General features: G+C 36.9%; 1 protein-coding gene across 2 annotated transcripts in view; it reads right to left on the reverse strand.

Annotated features, from left to right (window-relative positions):
• LOC131434462 (protein O-mannosyl-transferase Tmtc3-like) overlaps positions 1–16,031 on the reverse strand; it is a 696,449-nt gene that overhangs the window by 186,883 nt on the left and 493,535 nt on the right. The gene's annotated exons all lie outside the window — the stretch shown is intronic.

The following is a 16,031-nucleotide window of genomic DNA, read 5'->3' on the forward strand; positions in this document are numbered from 1 at the left end:
GGAATCAATAAAATCTCGGTCCATCCAAAATTGGCCCATGGCAAAAGAAGATCATTGGAATCGTCCTGCCCGGACGTATGTACGTAAATCGAATATAAATAAATTCAGTGCACATATAACACGTGACATGACAAGACTTCCAACTTCGGAGATGTTGCCGTTCATTTCTGCTGCTTTATGGCAGAAAATGCTGCTCCATTATCAATAGGGAGTTCATCTCTTTGGAAACGACAGACGGATGGTTGGATCGGTGGGGGCGGACCGAAACGATTTTCGATCAATAAAAGTTCAACCAACGGAACGGCAGAGAAATCTGGTGGGAGCAAAAAAAAACTTTACCCTATTCCCGCACTCGTTAACTTTCTGCCAAAAGACTTTTCCGTCTGATCCCCTCATACATCCCTTTTTCCTTACCACATCGGAGACGACTTTCCCTTCCTCGTGTGAAAGTTTTACTGCCGAGCTGCCGGTCGATTCTTCGGAAAACTTTCCACCTGGTGGAGTCTATTGAGAGAACTGGAAATCAGCATATGAGTGCGTGTGTTTTGTAAGGAAGGCCTTCTTCTTTTACTTATAATCATAGTTTTCTTTTCGATTTTCATGTCGGGTTTGTTGCTTCCGATTCCCTTGAGATTGATGAAGTATATATTTTGATACATTACTCATTCATGTGTAAAGTTCATTCAAAGTGTAAAGGCAGTGGTGTGGGGGAGCGAAGTGGTGCTACAAAACTAATTGATAAACTTACCTATCATGAATGTTCAAATGAAAATTAGTAATCGTTTTCACCTCAATGGCATCAACCATTTTGCAGGCTGCAGCCGAACTACAAACTGTGTCCTTGTAGACAGCGTGTAGGATTTGATGGAAAGAAAACTTATGGCGTTTTCGTTTTTAATTTGCACTACACCGGTGCAGTGCTACACTGAGGCATGAATAAACGAACAAAAATGACGAAAACATAAACAGTAACCATTGACTACAATACACGATTCCATTGCACAGAGCTACACCAAACTTTTGATGAGTGCTACACCAGTGGTATCGGTGCAGAAAAAGTGTAGCACTGGTGTAGTGCAATTGGTAAAAACGAACGGTTTCAGTGCAGTTTTCGCTACACCAGTGTAGTGCAATTTAAAAACGAAAACGACATTAGTTTGAGTTCGAGTGTTCATAGAATGTTCTCACCAAAGCCGTGCATCTACATTTCTCGTACAAAAAGTTATATATCAACCGATCAGCATGGATTTATGCCAGGACGATCCGTTAGTACAAATTTGCTCGATTTTACCTCGACCTGCTTTTCGCGTATGGAGGAAAGGGTACAAATTGATGCAGTATACACCGATCTAAAAGCGGCTTTTGATCCTATAGACCACCGAATTCTATTATGTAAACTGATGCGACTTGGTGCATCACACAAGTTCGTTGAATGGTTGAGTTCCTATTTGTGTGGTAGAGTCCTACGCGTACAATTGGGAACCTCAGTTTCATCCCCGTTTACGAATAAATCAGGAGTTCCGCAGGGCAGTAATATGGGTCCCCTTTTGTTTGCACTATTTTTCAACGATGCCGCTTTGCTGCTTGGTTATGGATGCAAGCTGATCTACGCTGACGATTTGAAGCTGTACTTAGTAATTCGTAATTATGAGGACTGCGTCCATCTTCAAGAACTGCTAGATGAATTTGTCGCATGGTGTCGACGAAACCATCTTGTGATCAGCATTGCCAAATGTCAAGTAATTACATTTCACCGAATACTTCGTCCATTAATCTTCGACTACAAAATTGATGGACAAACACTTACAAGAGTTGACCGTGTTAATGACCTTGGTGTTGTATTGGATGCAAAACTCACATTTAATCAGCATCGTTCTGCTTTAATATCTAAGGCAACGAAACAACTCGGATTCGTAGCTAAAATCAGCAGAGATTTTAAGGATCCACATTGTTTGAAGGCGTTATACTGTTCCTTAGTGCGACCATTGCTGGAAAATGCCAGTTTGGTATGGAGTCCATATCAACTCGTTTGGAACTTGCGGATTGAGCGTGTTCAGAAAAGATTTATTCGGCTTGCGCTAAGAGACCTTCCCTGGCGAAATCCCTTGGATCTGCCACCGTCCACGATCGATGTCGCCTGTTAGGTCTTGACACTCTGGAACGACGAAGGAAGATTCAACAAGCTGCGTTTGTGGCGAAGATTATCAACGGCGAAATCGACTCTCCAAAAATCCTGTCTCTCATCGACTTCCGGGTTTCACAACGAACTCTACGATCAACAGGTTTGCTACAACGAAGATTCCATCGGACATCGTTTGGAGCCAACGAACCTATTGCAGCGTGTGTTCGAACTTTCTCCCTAGTTGAAAATTTATTCGATTTTGGTGACTCATCGCATAAGTTTGTTCAGAAAGTGTCGCAATCCTCGATTTTATAACTTAACTTTATATTCATTAGGACTTTTATTGTCAGATGGAACAAGCAAACAAATAAACAAATAAACAAATCTACATTTGATAACTTGAATAACACAAATTCATTGGGATTCGTATGGATTGATTCGGATAATCATCGCTTACGTCAATTCGCGAAACCGAAAGTATCAATAATAATACATTTGAATTCAATCATTAAACCTAATTTGAGAAAATAGAATGTTGAGAAATAAAGTGCGACTAGCCTGTTACGTCACTTATACGATTAACTCTGCGGAACAAAATGCGTTCCTCATATGCGTAACGAACCTATCAAGTAACATGACAGTAACTCAGAAATACGTTTAAGATTTTCGTATTCAGCAAATTCTAACTTGTCGGTAAGCTTTGTCGTTAAAAAAAAGAGTTTTGCCGTTTACGTCTTTTATACCAATATAAAGACTGTCCCAGAAAGTATGGACGCAACCAAAAACCGCTGTCATTTCGCAATGGTTCAGAATCTGTCAATTTTTATGGCTGCGTCCTGTTGTTTACACTCTTCTCTAACCACTTGTGCAGTTGTTTATTCGTTTTCATTAGTTTGTTTCCAAATGCGTGGAGTTTCAGCAGAACAACGTCGTAAAATTGTGTACAAATGGTGCACAGAACGCGGACTGTCACTGAGAAAGATAGCAATAATGGAAGGAGTAAGTGAAAAAGCCGTGCGAAATGCAAGTTCGGTGAGGATAGCACCTTTGAGGATAAACCGAAAACGCGTCGAAAAAAAGGTCCTGCTAACCCTCAGTTGGATAAACGTATACTGAAGGTGTTCGAGCAAAAGAAGGAGGTTTCAGTTCGGGATATGGCCAAAAAAGTGGGCACTCCGAAGCCAAATGTTCTTCGTGCTAAAGAACGTTTGAATCTTCAAACCTATAAGAAGCAGAAACAACCAAAACGTAGTCCGAAACAAGAAGCATCGATCAGGCTGACAGTTCGAAAACTGTACAATACGATTGTTGCTGGAAATTTGAACTGCATAATCATGGACGACGAAACCTACGTGAAATTCGATTACAAATCCTTGCCGAGATCACAACATTATACGGTGCAAGGAGGGCAATTGTTAAACCAGTCCGAGACATCGATTTAATTCGAAAAATTTGGTAAGAAAGCTATGGTCTGGCAAGCAATTTGTAGCTGCGTTAAGATTTCGAAACCCTTCATCACCACTGCTTCAATGAACAGCGAAATATACATCAAGGAATGTTTACAAAAACGACTTCTACCCATGATTCGAAGCCACAAGGATCCTGTTGACTTCTGGCCAGATCTTGCTTCTTACCACTCAACATTTATACCGTCGAAATCAACTGTAGAATGGTATACTACCAAAAATGTAATTTTCGTCCCAAAAGACATGAATCCACCAAATTGCCCACAACTTCGACCAATTGAGGTATTTTGGGCATTAACGAAGGCACATCTTAGGGAACATGTCTCGGCAGCCGAAACCATTCAACAGTTCGAAAAAGATTGGAAAAAAGTGTCAAAACTTGTCACCAAGAAGTCTGTACGGAAATTAATGAAGAACGTTCGCAAGAAGGTGCGCCAGCTATTCTACAATGGCTAAGTAGCGAATATTGAGAATAATATTCTGTTGTTGTAGTTTAATATTATCAGTATATCGAATAAAATTTGAATATCTAACACTTGTGAATTATTTACAGCGAAATCAAAATGCGTCCATATTTTCTAGGACAGTCTTTATCTAGGAATCGGAAGTGACAGCCGTGCGATCTTAGAACTTGATTAGCATTCAATAAGTAATTTTGTAAATTGTCTAAGCAAGTTTAAATCAGTTCAACTATCTCTGAGAAAAAAATCATTGAATGGCTCACACATATTCTGATGTCTTCGAGCTGAATGCAATGATATAAAACGCTAGGGGTTTCCAGGGATCGGATCAAAAGCCAGTTAGATGTGAAAAAACCAACAACAAAATAATGACAAATTTTACCATCATCTATTGTCTTGATGTTTCTGTGCTGTCTGTACAATATCTATTAAACAACAGAAGTAGTTATATATTAGTAATTGTTGAGATATTTCAATTTAATTAAGTACAATTGATTCCATAGGTCTATCTTTAAATAAAATACAATTGAATAAACTGGATCTGAATCAGATAAGAGAAATGCTTATGATATTATTCTTTTCGGGGTACTAGAATATTCAATACTGGGAAAATTCGTCCTTTATAAATATTTTGTTCTTACTTTGACAATACAATGACTGAATTTGATATTTTGTTGCTATTTTCTCATGCAGACTTTGTTTTGGTTTCTGAAATTTCAACTCTTATTTCAAACTAAATAATGTAAATTTTATATCACTGAGAAAATAAACTAAATAATGTAAATTTTATATCACGGTTTTAAGGTGAAACGTAGCGGAATGCGCGAATCGCGTTTTTGATCAGTTATTCAAAAACTATACCGATTTTCGACAAACCAAAAACACTTAAGTTTTCGAAATCAAATTTATCACAACTAAGTATTCTTAGAATTTCGAAATTTTGCTTTGCCGAGCCGTAATTGGTTTTTGAAATGTATAAACGGTTATTGTTCCGTTAAGCGGGGATGATTTTAGAACTGAAAAGTAGTGTTTGTAGCAGAATTTCGCAAAGAATCTGAAAATGCTACTCAAAATTATAAAACTTTAGCCAAAACAATCGAAGTTTGCAAAAGTTTACCATAACCTTTCCGCATTTTTTTTATTGCTTAAACGCTGCTGTTTCGTATTGAAGTGGTGTGAGAAATGCACGGTGGGCTAGGTGGCATTAGATCGTGAGTAAAAATTGCATATCAAATAATGACGCGTATTCATGCAGCATAGGGTTTTGTGTTGAAATGTTGTTGAACGAAAACGAAAACGAGTTGAATACAATAAAATGGGTAATGTAAGAAATTGTTTATTTTCTAAGTAACTGTCATTTATAAAGCAAAAAATGTCCAACTCTGTTGAGCTCACTGCATTGATGTTGCAGAAGCAATAATGCTTGGCTGGGTAATATCATATAATAGGTATAATTTTAGATTGTAGCAATTTTTATAGCAAAACTATAACTTCAACCTTGACAGCAGGCATGTCCAAACACTGCACTGCGTGCTTCATATAACCACCGCCACCGCGTGTGTTGAGAATGCCATTGCGTGCCAGTGCACAAAGAGAAATACGAAACGCAATATCCGAAGCCACGGTGCTCGTGGCGCTGTTTTATTTTCGGCACTGGTGTTTCAAGCTTCGGCATATATCGAAACCGCGTGTTTTCAGTTTCGTTAAACACCGGAGCCGAGTGTTTTCAATTTCGCGGAGGCACCGAAGAGCAGAGGTTGTAACACATGGATCAATAAGTCCCGAGACTAACAATGGAAAAAACATTTTTTTTTCAAAATTTTTTTTTATTCATCAACATAATCACCTTTTAAGGTGATACAATGGTTCCAACATTTTTCCAATTTTTCAATACCATGTTTATAAAAAAAAAATTATCTTTCGCTTCAAACTAAGCTTCAGTTTCAGCGATGACCTCCTCATTTGATCCAAATCTTTTTCCCTGGAGCATTTTTTTTAAGATCAGCAAAGAGCCAGTAGTCACTGGGGGCTGAATCTGGCAAGTATGGGGAGTGGGGAAGCAGATCAAAGCCCAATTCATTCAATTTCGCCATGGTTTTCATCGACTTGTGGCAGGGTGCATTTTGTTCCATCGAAAGCAACCCACTTGGAAAAAACCTTTTTCATGCTCAATTTTTCATGAAGGATAGTAAATACACTTCCATATGATATCTGTGTCATCTCAGCAATCTCACGGAGCTTCACTTTACGATCTTTCATTATAATTTTTGTCACTTCACTCACATTTTCCAGTGTAACGGCTTCCACAGGTCTACCTGAGCGTTCCGCGTCATTTGTGTCGGTACGACCACGTTTAAACTCGGCGAACCACCGACAAATCGTTGCTTTTGATGGACAAGAGACCGGATAACATTTTTCAATCCATTGTTTCGCTTGCACGGTGTTTTTACCCATTAAAAAACAATGTTTTATCAAAACGCGAAATTCGGTTTTTTCCATTTTTTAAACAAACTACAAAACGATTTTACTCCAACCTCGATAACTCAGCTGTTTCTGGTCGGATCGACTTAAAATTTTGACCCGTTTCAAGCAAAGGTTAGTACTCTAGAAAGATGTGGTTACTGGTGTACTACGAGCGCCACCTCTGCTTTAGTCTCGGGAATTATTGATCCATGTGTTTCTGTCAATCAATTGAATTCAATCCGACGCGTATTGATGAAAAACGAATTAATCATTCAAAAGCATTTTTCGTCATACCGTGGCGCTATAGGCGCTTATAGTACAAGCAACGTATATGGCAAAATCGGAAACACTCGGCTTTGGTGTTTGCCGAAGTCAGGAACACTAGACTCCAGTGCTGCCCGAAAATCCAAGCACCGGTGTTTGACAATTACACGACCACCGCTACGGGTACATTTTCTACTGCGTTCGGTGTGTGTTTTTCAACACGGGCACGAAGCGTAGCATTCAATACTCCTGGTGGTGTGCTCACGAGTGAAGGAGAGTACCGTGCAGAACGGATCCGTGTTTTTGCCATGCCTGCTTGACAGGCTATTGAATTTAATGAATACAAGCCAAGTATTATCGTTCATGTAGAATATTTGAAAATATAACTTTTATATAACCTGTGATACAAACAATGTGGCCTGGTGAACTACTGGCAAAGATATCGAAAATACTTGAATGTTCTTTTGTCTTCAATCGTTCTTTCGAAAAATAATCCATGCTTGCTACTAAACTCAGGCATATACATGGTTAGCAAGTTAGTCAATACATATACATATAACCTCATGTTAGTCATTCATAATTACTAATGATTCATAGCTCTAGTGTAAGAGTAATCACTAACAATAACCAACAATAATCCATTACGAGAGTCTTTTTAACAAGCCAACATAACGAGGGGTAAGCCCACTGCGCTCAATCACTGAAAAAAGTTTTGTTTTCTATGTGTCGGTTGGTCTTGTTATGCTTTGTGCGACGGTTCTTTCAACTGAAGCGGATGAAATTTTGCGCGCATTTTTTGACGCTACATTTCACCTTAAGGACTGAGGACAGAGGGCCACGTGTTGAATTTTAAATCGACCACGTGGCTCGCTCAATTCCCTTTGCGCATCGTATTTCTCTTGTACTTTCTCGTATATGAGCAAACTGTACCGGGTTGCCAGCATACATTTTATTATTTTGATGAGAAGTTTTATCACATTAATCTATCATATGGGTTGGACATTACATGGATTCCAATGAACAATGGAAAAATATTCAACTTTCACAAAGATTGAATGTCTGTGTGTTTGGCAGCCTTGTCGAGCACATTTTATTTCTCTCTCCTTTTTCAGAATGCTATCAGAAAACCAAAGCGAAAAAAATGGCGGATGCATTGAAACTGACTTTGTTTCACAGAAAAATACAAGACTTTATTTTTATCGCGATAACATATATGTTTTTTATGTACTAATCGCATCTAAACTAAATTATCTAGACTTTGTCACGGTAGATTTATGATACAAGCCTTCAAAGCCGAGATATTCGATGAACAAGTAGAGGTTTGCATTTCCGAGCGTTCCAATTTTCAGCAGTTCTTCAGTCAGAAAAAAATACAACACGATCGCTAAACTCAATGAATCATTCTGAAAATTTCACAGAATATTCTCAACTAAATTTCGAAGACATTGTCTGGTGGGGTTTTCTATATTCTGCACCGTTTCCAAGAAAATTCAATATGAAACTGGAAAATAGCAAAAAACCTACCACTTTACGGTACTGTCCTCAGCCCTTAAGGTGAAATTCAGCGGCATGCGCGCGATGCGAATTTGACCAATCATTCAAAAACTGGATCGATTTTCGAAAAACAAAAAACACTTACTTTTTCGTAATTAAATGTAGCACAACTATGTATACTAGGAATTTCTAAATTTTGGTTTGTAAAGCCGTAATTGGTTTTTGAAAACTATGATTGATTACGGTTCCTTTATACGGGGATGTTTTGAAAATAGGAAAATGGTATTTGAAGCGATTTTTTCCAAAAAGTCTGATTTTGAGACTCAAAACTATAAAATTTTTGAAGAAATTGCCGAAATTTGAATATAATTCAAAGCTAATTTGCAAGTTATCGCCATTTTCTTTATGCCTCGTGTGCGCTGTTTCGTACAGTACTGGTGTGGGAAATACACGGTGGGATTGCTGGTAAATATCGTGAGCAAAATCGCATAAGAAACAATGAATCAAAAAAGTAGCAAATTGGGTTTGTTATTGAAATGGCAGCATAATGCGTACAAAAAAGTAGCTTTCAAACAAGCCTAGGCTAGGTAAAAATGGTTATGACATATCCGAGAAAATAGAGCGAAGAGAAAAATCTCTGAACAGTGCACACACAGACATTTTCCTATCTCATCGAGCTAAGTCGAATGGTGCATAACACTATGGTTTTCGGGGCTCCGATCAGAAGTCGATTTTATCAGACATTTCTTTCTATAGAGAAAGACGAAACGATCATACAATTTACACGCTGTTTCATCACATATGTTACTTTGTCACCCACACTGAGTCGGATTTCAGACATACTAGATTGACCTGAAATGTTGATTCTAAAGCATGATACATGTCAAACGAAAGTGTATTTCAAACTCAAACTTCATCATCCATCTGTTAGTCAGTTGAATATTCCATAAGTAACAGAATCAACAAAATACGTATTATATAGAAAAGCTTATCTTAAGTTTTAGAGAAGAAATAATATAATATTATACATTATTAGTGTATTATATTACATATATTTTTGTTAGAAAAACGTAGCGATAGCCCACTGCGCTCAATCACCAAAAAATATTCCTACACACCAAAACAATTTGAATTTTACAGGTGACTCAACCCCTCATACGATGTAATTCATAAAGATTTAATTTGTCAAATGACGGAAAATCTCATATGTAATGACTTAATGTTAGATGAGCTTGAATTTTACTGGTTTCGACTGTAACTTGCGTTCTGCTGACAGGTGCGACTGTATGAATTCAAATGCACCTTTTACCAGCCAAGCAGATGCATGTTTCTGTGGCTCAGTCGATTAACAGACGTACTTTTGCGATCCAACGATTCTGGGTTCAAGTCGCGACGGTGGCTCTTAGTATTTTTTTTTTATTTCAATGAATTTCATGTATGGATTTTTAGACACAATATTAAATGTTCTTCCACGTAAATTTGCGTGAGCTTTGACGCTCCATTTATGTGCATCTATTAAGATGTAAAATCACAGGAATTTTTTTAAATGTGCGTAGTTTCTATGTGTAGGTTTTACATCATCGGCTTTGTGCGAAGATTCGTTCAACTCAAGCAGCTAGACTTTGGCGCGCACTCCCTGGCACTGAATTTCAACTTAATAACAAAGTTTGCTAACGGTTTTCCAATCAATTCTACCCGGGACAGCTCAAGAGGATTTTTTCTAGCTTCAATAATCTAATGAAGAAATATTACAAAGTTTGTTCACAAATGTTTAGATATTGCCCATAATCGTACAACCTGGAAGTTGTACAATGAAGTTCTCACGAAATACAACGGATCTTCATTGAAAACGAGACGTACCTACACACTTAAAAAAAACCCTGTAATTTTACATATTATTAGATGCACATAAATGGAGCGTCGCAGTTCACGCAAATTCACGTCGAAGAACATTTAATATTGTGTCTAAAACTCCATGACATGAAATTCATTGAAATATATAAAAAAGAATACTGATAGCAACCACCGCGACTTGAACCGAGAATCATTGGATCGCAAGTACGTCTGTTAATCGACTGAGCCACAGAAGCATGCATCTGCTTGGCTGGTAAAATGTGCATTTAAATTAATACAGTTGAATCGGCTAGCAGAGCGCAAGTTACAGCCGAAACCAGTAAAATTCAAGCTCATCTAATATTAAGTCATTACAATAAAATTTTCCGTCATTTGACAAATTAGGTCTTTTTGAATTACATCGCAAGAGAGATTCAGTTACCTGCAAAAATTCAAAATTTTTTGGAGTGTAACGATGGATTGGGAACAGCTTCCCGGACAAAAGTTATATGACGTCATTCGTCGGGGTGAAGTCTTCAGCGAGCTCAAATTCGTTTTTACTGAGAATTTAGAAGAATGCTTCTGATTGGGTGAAGTATTTGAAGCTGCGGACAAATAACACAGATGTTCATAATAATCAAGAATATGGATTTCAAACGGGACAAGCATGAGTGCCGGAAAAAGGGTATTACATTAAAGCTCATAATGGACCTGTAAATTTTTGAGCCTGATTTGATTAACTATCACTACAGCGTTGTAATGCTACAATGGTATCGACATCAGTTGAGAAATATTGGGCGACTGTCAAACAAAAGTTGGGAGAAGAGTTGAAAGGTGACTCGGGATGTGACAGAGATGTTGGAACAAAATGGCCGCTCTGGTTAGCCTGTTAGTTATATGATAAAAGGCATTCGAAATGTTCGAGATTTCATCAAAAACGAATCGAAATATTAGTTTTGCTATTTTTTCTTTTTAATACAGAGAACGACCTATATTGTGAGTTTTATTTATTCATTTATCTAAGAACCATTGATACAACAAATATTGAATCTAAGAACCATTGATACAACAAATATTGGTGTTGTATCAATGGTTCTTAGATTAAATATTTGTTGTATCAATGGTTCTTAGATAAATAAATAATTATTTTTGTGTCCAGATGTAAAATCACTCAAGTTTTATCTTAACATTTAATGACCAGTTAGCGAATATTTGAATTTGATTTTCAAATTTGATTATGATGCAATTTGATTTTTGATATGTCAGAATCCTTGTGGGATTTATTTGACAGCAGAAGATTGAAAGAGTAGAAATTTTACTCGAGTTACAAATCTGCTAACAATTAAGCAATTGGGATAAATGAACAAAACATGTACTAGACTTCCCCAGAATTTATTTTCCTAGTGAAATCGACATTCGAATGAAACAATCTCAAAGGTATTGTAACTCCGAGAAGCAATAAAGCATTGAACCCGAGAAGATCTACAAGTTTAATCATCAGAGATTGACACAGGTGTGCCATTGCTGAAACTGCGTCCTTTTGCGAACACAGCGATGGACCTCCATACTTCTATTATTCATCGAGCGATTGGAAAGAGAGTATGCAAAATAAAACCTGAATTTGTTATCTATCCATCAATCTCGGCACTCGGAGCTTCATTCCATCGGTTTCCTCGGCTTGTACCAGCCTCGGTGCCTGCCTGGTTTTCCTTTCGACAGACATTCCAACAAGTAAATTTTCATTTCAACCCATATAATATTGACAAGACTCTCAATTTAGACTATCTCATAGCATTCCTACTGCTTCCGCTTGTACCAGTCGGATTCGATTCGAACGTCGCATAGCCCTGGATGGTCCTTTGAAGTTGTCACTTTTCATTCCCCAATGCCTGCCTGCTTGTCTGGCGTGGAAGCTGCAAGTACGTGCTTCTTCGATGAGTGTCAAACATCATACACCGTGGCTGGGGAAGAAACAGGAGGACGCTAGGCTACCGGAGATCCGATAAAAGACCTTACCCATTTATTAGTCGTTTTGAGGAATTTCCCCCGCCCCGACCAATCGGGCTACCATCCCATGGCCGACCGTCAGTTTGCAGTCAAGCGCAACAGTATCGTCTCGTAGGCATTATCCCATCCATGATGGAGCAATTGGGTATCAACGAGCAAACAGAAAACTCAATCAAAAGGAATGTTATTTGCTCTTGTTATTTCGTATCGCATCGCAGATTCTCTCAGCGTTTCGCAGTCAGGCCCGTTTGTTCGTTCGTTCGTTCGAGATCTTTTGCGACTCTAAACATAATATGTATTTATCTGGGGATGCCAGACCGGGCCAACTTCCCACTCGTCCGCAATTCTTGGCATTCAGGGGATGTTTCTCCCTCGAAAGAGATCGGAGAGGTTGACAAACAGAAGACAGTGGAAAAATATTGCTGGGTATCCTCACCGTCGAGCGACTTTTCGTGAACCATCATGTAAATGGCGAAAAGAGGTCCTCCACATTCACCGAAGCTAGCCTGCGGTTATTGATAGTTGGTCTAGGCATTTTGGTTCGTCCATCGATCGAAGGCGACAAAACTGATTCGGAACTCGACTGCTATGCCGATACCAATATTGGATGTAAAACCAATGTATTTTGTGATTTCGAGACAATTTGAAGCTTAGTGAAGGTACGGTCGTAAACAAAATATTTTTTATACTTATATGGATTTTCACAGTTACCAAGAACAGCGATGCTAGATCCATTGCTTCTTGTTCTCCATGTCCGGAGGAATGTGTTAGGTATTTGTTCCGAACCTTGCCTTAGGAAATATGACTGCGATGTGTTCCTGTATTGAAAGTCTCATTCGAAAACAACTTGTTTGCTTGTGGATTTTGTGGAGCATATTAGTTTTGGAATAGAACAACATCAGACTAGCTCATATTCGTTTATAGCATATCACTAATATCCTCCGGGTCCGGGTTTGAATTTGTTGGTTATTTCTGTTTTCGTTTGAATATGAACATTTCTTCATTTATGTGCACTATGGTGTTGTAATGAAACTAGAAACTTGATTCTTTTCGTTGTTCAACATCATAAGAAAATTTGGTTTGTTCATCGCTCGCACCGTTGGATTCGTCTAGCGCAGTGCGAGTTTCGCTTCGGGGGCTCAGCGGCTGTTCGTTTGTAATCGAGTAAAATTCACTGAAAAGTGAAACACAACGGATAAAAATTAATAATTCGGGCTGTGTGCATGCAATGTATGTGTATGGAAATCAGAAGTAAATCGATTGGTTTGGTGCAAATCCATCGCAATAACATTAATTTAGTACACCATTCGCAATGCAAACCTCGCTCCGGTAAACAAGTGCAAATAAATCCAACATTCAACTGCTTTGGAACAATTCCATACGAAATCGAAAGTCGATTTCGATTTTTTCTTGTATATTTCTCGATTTGGCTCAAATTTTGCGTATTTATAATCAAAAGATACAATTTTTATCAGAAGTTTCAAGTCATGTTACTCTAGTCTTGCTCTTGAGAAGGGACTAAAAAAAATCCCTTAAAAATTTTCAATAGTATATGTTTCAGAAACGGTGGGTCCGATCGATCTGGTGTCTTCTGCAATGTTTTAGGTAATTATAAAAAATGTTTGATTATTGTTTTTTTTTTTATATATTGTAGCTGAAGTCCGAATCAAAATACTGTCAAATTTCTAGAATGGAGAAATAATATTTCTGTATAAAATGTTCAAAACGACGCATGTAACGATGAGATATTCTCTTTGTTTACTTTCTCTTTCGATTATTGCAAAATATTCCTGCTTTTTTCGGTAATTTCTCCAGAGCAGATTAAAAGATGATAGCTTTAGTTATTATTATCGGTAAATGATTGGAGAGAAGGATTGCTAAGAGTGCCGTAATAATCAAAAGAGAAAGTAAACAAAGAGAATCTCTCATTGTTACATACGTCGTTTTGAACATTTTATACAGATTTGAAGAAGTTACATATTTTCAAAATAATGAAAAATTTTGAAAATCACGAAAAAAAAATTTTATTCATTTTCCAACAAAATTTCATGAAAGAACGCTAAATTTCCAATTGAAATAATGTTAATCAAAATTTTGCTCTATGCTACCGTTCTAGAGATACAGCGGTTCGGGAAAAAAATATCGGGAGATTTTTATTTTTGTAACATCTATATCAAAATTAACTTCTATGTTTAGAGCAAACACACCCAAATCTCCGTTTACGTAAACTGTTTTTACGTTACCTCTTTTTACGTAACTCTTTTTACGTACAAAATCCCAAATAACGTCATCTTTTTTTTCGAACCAAATCCCCAATAACGTAAACTTTTTTTACGAACCTTTTTCGTGAAAAGCGGTTTTCGCATACAAGGAAAATCATTTCCGGCTCATTTATGTTCCATGATAATTACTACAATATGGGTATTTTCGGAACGGGTTTGATGAGTTTAGAAACGATATTTGAGGTGGTTCTGAATTGAAAGATGGCGACTTCCGGTATATTGGCATTCCTCAAAACCCCTACAATAACGGGTTTAATGAGTAGATAGCGGAAACGATGTTTAAGGTGAATCTGAATTCTGCTTTAGTTCCCTATATGTAGAATTTAGCTTTATTTAGGGCACTTGTACAATTTTTTTACGTTGAATATTCCAAATAACGTTAATTTTTTTACGTCATAATTCGATTTACGAAGTCCCGATTATTACATAAATGAAGGGTTTGGGTGTATATGTCTTATAATGCTGTTCATTGTCTCGTGATATTTCTCCATAATATATTTAACAGAGCTTCTTCTTCCTCAGAACTTCCTCTTCACTATTCGATAAGTCATCACTACTAGATAGAGCAGTTCGTTTGTTCAACTCCAAACGACATGAATTGCAATTTTTTAAATTTTTTTGTTGAGTAGATTTTTTCAACTAATTTGGCAATAATACTTTTTGTGAGATTTCGGCAATTTTCGGAACATTTTTTTAGAAAACAATACATGTAAACGCTATTTATTTTGTACTTCATTCTTCAATTCTTTCTTGTTTTCACTTGATTATCACTTGCCTGTCACTCGTTTCTCACTAGCTTGTTTATTTGCAGTACCAAATTGTTTTATATACAAACATGGGTACATTTACATATGGTATAACAGGTATATTTATATCAGCTTTTACTTAACGATTTGTTTACTGTTTCGAAAAAAAATTCTAATATGTTAACAACCCGCATGATCGGATACCATGAACCAACTATACCAAATATCGTCAAACGTTAGGAAGTATGGTTTGGATGATACATGGAATAGGTTGATAGGCAGATCCGATGGTACTTTTACAAGATTCAAAGATCATCCAAAATAGCGTTCTTTCATGAAATTTTGTTGGAAAATATTTAAAAAAATGTTTGTCGTGAATTTCAAAAATTTACATTTTTTTGGAAATATGTAACTTTTTCAAATATTATTTCTCCATTCTAGAAATTTCACATTATTTTACTTTGGATTTCAGCTACAAAATATAAAAAAACAATAAATATTACCTTTTTGAGATATTTGAATTTTAACTGTTCTTAAACGAAAATTTGTTTTTACATAGTCCTTTTAATTACCTAAAACATTTCAGAAGACACCAAATCGATCGGACTCACCGTTTCTAGAACATATATTTTCAAGGGATTTTTTCTTAGTTCCTTCTCAAAAGTAAGGCTAGAATAAAAAGGGCAAATTGATAATGCAAGATGTTTCGTTTGGCTATGAATAACGCTTATGCAAAATTCTAGCTAAATCAAAAAATATAAAAATAAAATTTCAAAAATCAATCTGTCATTTGTCAAATTTCTCAATTCAGTTCTTCAGCATAACGTCTAAACTGACGTCTCAGACGAAATAAATTTCGAGATTATTACAGATGCAAGTGTTTTGCAAGTAGC

Source organism: Malaya genurostris, chromosome 3, assembly GCF_030247185.1.
Source record: "Malaya genurostris strain Urasoe2022 chromosome 3, Malgen_1.1, whole genome shotgun sequence".
In the NCBI taxonomy this organism is placed as follows: Eukaryota; Metazoa; Arthropoda; class Insecta; order Diptera; family Culicidae; genus Malaya; species Malaya genurostris.